This window comes from Phalacrocorax carbo, chromosome 6 (genome assembly GCF_963921805.1).
Source record: "Phalacrocorax carbo chromosome 6, bPhaCar2.1, whole genome shotgun sequence".
Classification (NCBI taxonomy): domain Eukaryota; kingdom Metazoa; phylum Chordata; class Aves; order Suliformes; family Phalacrocoracidae; genus Phalacrocorax; species Phalacrocorax carbo.
Genome location: NC_087518.1, coordinates 5,910,401 through 5,916,640, shown reverse-complemented (window position 1 = coordinate 5,916,640; position 6,240 = coordinate 5,910,401).

Sequence of the window (6,240 nt, the reverse complement as noted above, 5' to 3'; positions counted from 1 at the left end):
ACTCAGTAGTGTGGTAAACAGGTGAGAGCGTTCCGAACTGCATGAGGTGTCAGGGGAAAGCTTTGAAAATGCAGCATAAAGCAGCAATATTTAAAAATAGCAAGGGTGAGCATAAGGCATAAACATCATACATTTGGAAGGCTCGCCAGAGCTCTGCCCATGCAATTATATACAGCACAAGCCTGTCCAGCGCATCTAGGAAACGGGGGAAAAACCCAACCCGAATAAGTAAGTGAAAAATAATCCCTAGTCCTTTCCAAAATAATAAAAAGTGTTGCTTTTTACTTTTCTTATTTTTGTTTTCAATAAATTCCATGGCCAGTGAATATAATTTTCCCCTCCTGCATGCCTACAAAGGTGGCACAGCCCAAAACGTGATGGATGTTTTGTGTGTGCCCGTGTGCTATTGGAATACACAGGACCACTCAATATTCAAGAGAAAGACGGGCGGGAGCCACTACCAGCTCAGGGTTAGCTCCTGTCTCCCTCTAATAACGATGCAGATGTCTGCACTAAACGTGGTGGTGTTGGGGAAGTCAGTAGTTCTAGGGCTTAGTTCAGGTTTTAAGAGGTTCTGCTTAGCATAACTTCATTTCCATACATATATCAAAGCACTTTAAAAAGTATATGCGGGTACATGCATACACATACATTTATAAACTACTAGGAGAAATCCATTTTTCTAATACAGCAAATACACTAAGAGTTTTTCTAAAGTCTAAAATATTTCAAACATCACCAAATGCCCCTCCACTCGTATGATATAAACTGAGAGGCTCTTATCGTGCCCAACACAAATGAACATTAAGTGAGTTGAACCAAAAAAAAGAAGAAAAAAACACTTTCCAAAAACAATAAGCAAGGGCAAGGCCTGAAATATTTTGAGTACGCCCTTTCCTTTCTGGCAGGACTGGGGAGCGACTGCCCTGGATGTTATGATTTGCCAGTGAAGGTGGAGTCCAGGTGATGGCAGACGGCGATGCCCGCGACGGGGCTCCCTTCGCTGGCAGCAGCCTCCTCGGGCACTCTGGACCTACCAGTAACATCCAAAATCAGGCATCTCACATCCAAGCAAAGCGGAATCGTTTCCAAATCCTTTTAATTGGAATGGACACTCAATAATTACAAGAGTAACAGTTGTGTAAAGGGTGTACCCAAATATAATGGACCTTTTTTTTTTTAATTTTGTTGGCCAGCTGCATAAATTAATGACAATGAGAAAGAACTGTAACTGTTTTTCCCTTATTAAATCCATACACTTTGGCTCTACTCATCATCGTTAACATACTGTTAAAAGAGCTGTTACTGTATCTTTCAACCCTCATGCCGCAATCAAGCCCTCGCTGCACTGTTGTGGATTTCAACTAGTCACTTGTTTAAAAATAGAATGTGGGTGTTTTTTTTTTTTAAAAAATCTGACTGCCAACTGAATGCACACAGGTAAAAATTAACATATGTAATTGTCAAGTGTCAAATCCAGCTCCTCAACCACCAAGAGTTACAGCGCCTGGTGAGTAGGGCTCACAAAACCATGAGGCTGCATTGCCTACAGGCAGGAGTTGTGCTAATAAATATATATGTTTAATATTTATTTTTTTTTTTAAGTTACACTATGCTTTCTGGGTGCATACGCATGACTCGTCCTTTGTAATCTGTGCATTTACAAAAAAGAACCAGTAAGCCTGGAGGTGACAGCTCAGCCTCCGCAAATTTGGGGAGCACCACACGGTTACAAAGACGCTCTCCACGATACCCATTCCTGCCATTTCCATGAGTTCTGCACCCTTGCAAAAAAGGACGCTGTTCCACTGTATTTTTTTCTTAAGTCTTTTGGGTTTTTAGATTTTTTTAAAAGGGTAATTATAACAGGATTAACAGATTCTCCCCCTCCAAAGTACAACCGCCTCATATCAGACAGAGTATTATACCAGACTTATGACTAGACGTGTTTTTACTGTATATGGAAATGTATTAAAATGAATGTATAGCTCCCACTCATCATCCTCTGTATTGTTTTGTAGAAGCCACTTCTGCCATGAAGGGCAACCACATGTGAAGGGAGCGAGTCCAAGTATGTATTTGGTAAACATTTGAAAATGAGAGACAAATAGCGCTGTGCAATCGCACCATCTTACTTCAAATACCCACTTGAAAAAAAAATAATTCCTTCTCTAACAAGCCAAGCCTGGCTCCCTAAACCGGGAGGAATCGCAACGCTGGTAAACTTGCAGAAATATTTTTACAATTTTATTAGAGGTTTTAATTCAGTGCTTTATCTACCTCTGTTAGCCTGCAAAATAGCTTTAAATATTCAAGTGGTAATTAATGAATCTTTTATGTTGCAAATCAAACATTTTCATCTGTGCTGTGGTACAGTGGCAGCGAGAAGGAGGGGTTTAAAGTGTAATTGTTTCTACTGTTCCCCTCGCAGTGCTGAATGCCTTTTTACCCTTTATTATATCATTGGCTTTTGCTTCAGTTCATCAGCGCTTCGCCACATCTTATCGTTCGATATTTGCTGTCTATTTTTTTTTTTTTTTTCAGTTCAAGATTTCTTACTGCGCCTTTGCCAGAGACATTCCTAAGGAGATGGAAACTCTCTGAATGTGGAATTTTCGCATGAGTGCAAAATAATAAAAAGCATGTGTGTATTAAAAAGGGATCAACTTAATGGGAAATGAGCATTGGGTTACATTAATATTCTATTACAGTAAAAATCATATTTAATAAATTTTCTCCAGATTTTTTAGAATCTTACTGTATTTTTCTAAGGCGTATGCCAATCCAAAGAAACAGTGTATATGATACATTTGATTTATGTTAAGTAAATAACCTGCACAGCCCATTTTTTGGTTAAAAAAAAAAAATATTAAGTGTAGAAACACACACCAGACTGAAATGTGTGCTTAGTTTCCATCTGCTACGAGGAATAGTGTTGGTCTTGTGCAGCAGAAAGCCTTTATAAACAGTATTCTATTTTATTGATGCTATATGTGGATTTTTATGTTATGTGGCGAGAGCAGGAGAATGAAAACATTGTAATTTATCCTAAACCGTAAAATTATACTAGTACTAAAGTAATTACTTCACATATTAAAATATGGTTTCCTTTACTTTCTTTTGTCATCACATAAAATTAGGCGTTGAGCGCTGCAGCGCAAAGGGGCCAGAGCTTTTCTTGCCTTCACAAAGGATTGACACATCCTTGATCGTACACTATATCACCCGACCCTTGTTGTTCTGTGACCCTAATTAATATTATACTCAGTGACATTTATGTATCAGAGCAATAAGCTAAACAGGAAACAATTTATGTCACCTAAAGCTTTTTAACAAATCGATGCAACTATTTGTAATTGCTTGTTTCACAAGATTAAAAGTACTCAGCCTTGATCTTCGCCCACAGTTTTGTGGCCAACATGACCTGTGCTTCCGTTGTAAAATAGGAGTGTTGGTGATCAGCACCTATTTCCATCAAGTAATCCATATTGCTAATATTTCTGGAATTTTAATGTAGTTACAATTTATAGCCGATCAAATGTGGTTACCTAAATTGCTGTTGCTAGTAGACAGTTTAACTGTCTTTATTAATTACAGTATAATTTAATGTTTGAGTACAGGCACTTGTGTTGGTCATTTTTACAGCCAAAGCAGTTATGTGCCTTATGACGAACCATTTTAGCATTTTCAATGGAAATTTGCTAATATGATGAGTGATAAAAATGTCAGACTCTGGTAAATAATGGTTATTGCTTTGGCTGGAATTAATCCTTGAAAGGACGGTTACCTTCAAATTAACATTATAACTTGAAGAAAAAAAAAAATGTTTTTCAGGCTTCTGAGATGCATAAAAAATGGCCGCTCAACTCCTCTAAATAAGTACATATAAAACCTGACAAAGTGAGGTTTTTTTTAAAAATTTTCTTCCAGGTAGACAGAGACATTTCCTGTGGAATAAAAAAGGAGGAGGGCCTGTTTTTGGTTTAAAAACCCCAAGGTGACATTGTTTACCATTTCTAGCTCAGGTGCTTCGAAAATATCTAACGAAGCTAGTAAAATGGGGCAAAAAGAAGGACTTTGCTACACCTCAGCCCTGGGGGTTTGGGGCAAAAACGGGTGCAGATGGCCCGGAGGCGGCAAACACGCATGAAGGCCGCGTCCCGCCACGACGGTCATCGCCGCTGAGGGGGGCGGCGGATGGTTGCCACCAACGTGGCACTATGAGGCTGAAGAGCGCTTCGACGGGATGGAATTAACCACCGCTGCAACGGAGATGAAAGATAGCCCTGATTAACACCCCATTAAACAAACGTTTAGCATCATCATTGAAGACAGAGCCTGATTAATAGGTCAAGAAGGGCTAATTACACTTTGTTGTGAGGAAGGGTGGGTATGTATGTCTGCGTGTGAGCGAGCGGCACCAAGAATTGCTAGTCCCTTAAATTAGTCCAATAATGTGAAATTTGTCATACTCTGTGATCACGGCCCAAGTTAAATGTCACCGCTCAGATCATCTGCAGAGAGCAGCTGGGTGTGCACGGAGCACGTCGGCTGCCGTGTCCTCCTGGACCTCCAGCTCCCGTGCTGGGACCCCCCCCTTATCTTCTGCTGCCTTTCTCTCCAGGGCAGCAGAAACCCAGAAAAACTATGCTCTGGCTCCGTTTTTCCTTGGAAACTACTCGGAGACGCATTGCCTCACCACTGACCATAAAAGTGCTTTTTAGCTGTGGTGGAAAACAGCGTTTCTGACTGGAAAAGGTATTTCCCAGCTGGCTGTTGCTGGTGGCAGCGCTGTGGAGCAGGAAGGCATTTTGCGATGTTCCATGATACGGCTGCCAGGGAGAAATGGGATCATTAACACAAAGACGACACAAAACGTTGTGTTCGACATCCAGCGACGAGCCAGGCTCTGATCCGCTGCTAGGGCAGCGTTAAGTCAGCAGGAGGGGAAGGGCCTGCTCCCGCTCCTCAACTCGGTGCCAGTTCCTCTGCACTTGGCACCTACCCCAGCAGCTCTCCTTAAATCGGAGGCCACAGAAAGTCAGCAGATGACAAACAACATGGTCGGGTCTCTCCCGCCTCACGCGTGCGACGCGCGCGCCGCCGCCGAGATGCCCGGGAAGGTGAAACACCCGCGTCATCTCTGGCAGCTTCGTAGCTCGTGACCTGCCTGGCTCCCCTCCCGGTGACCTGTGCGGCGACGCGTCGCCCCCCGAGGAGCCGAGAGCCCCGCTGGGATTCATTCGGGGGCGTATTCCCCTGCCGGGAGCCCACTCCCCCCCCCGCGTTTTAGAGACGCAGATCACTCCTGACAAAACACGTATCAAGTTCTGGCTTAACACCCTCTTCCTGCGACTCGGGAAAATTTTAATCCCCGAAGCGGGACCTCCCTGGTTTACTAAAATCTCACTAGTGAGAAAAGTGCAATATGTGACCAAAACCAAATTTTATTCTCTGTATTTTCACTATTAAAATCAACCAGTCAATACCACTTTGAGACACTTCATAATAGCGTGTGCAACCCCCCCAAAAAAGTAGTTATCTGGTATAATTTTATGATAGAATATTTTTATAAAATTATTTGTACTAATTTAAGCATTTATCATTATATGCAAAAAGATTTCTTGATGAGAATATTATAGACGGTGCATGTTTTTGACATTAGCATTTTATTTGGATGACTAATCTTGCAGATGTGAAATTTTAATGAATTATTCATGAAAAATCTCTCCTCTGAAATTTCAGTTTGCTGCTAATGCTAGTTATTAAACATTTTATTTTTCTTTATAAAACTTGATGAAGAAAATAAATGTGTGCTTACTCGAAAGAAAAGAAGGTGGGTTTTTCCTTTAAAGTTTGTCCCGGGTGACAGCGTGACTTGGGACTTTGTTCCTCGTGGTTTCGTGGAGCAGGTGCTGACCCCACAAACCCCCTTTTGCACAGGTACAATATGCGTTGCACCCTTCCTACCGAAGCCAGCAGCACCGCTCCCGTCAGGGCACCGCACTTGGAAGGATTTGCACGATGAGGCCCCCAAACCCCTTCTCTCACGCTTTCCCCTTTGGAGTCCTGCGAGGAAAGCGAACACCCTCAACTCCTCGTGACCCTAATGGTCAAGCGCCAACGGACTTTCTCGGAGAACTGGATGAATTCTTGCAACGACAGCATCTTCCTCGCTTCCAGCGCTCGAGCAACAAACGGCCGCCCTGCCCAGACGGGCCGTGGAACCGTTGCTATAAT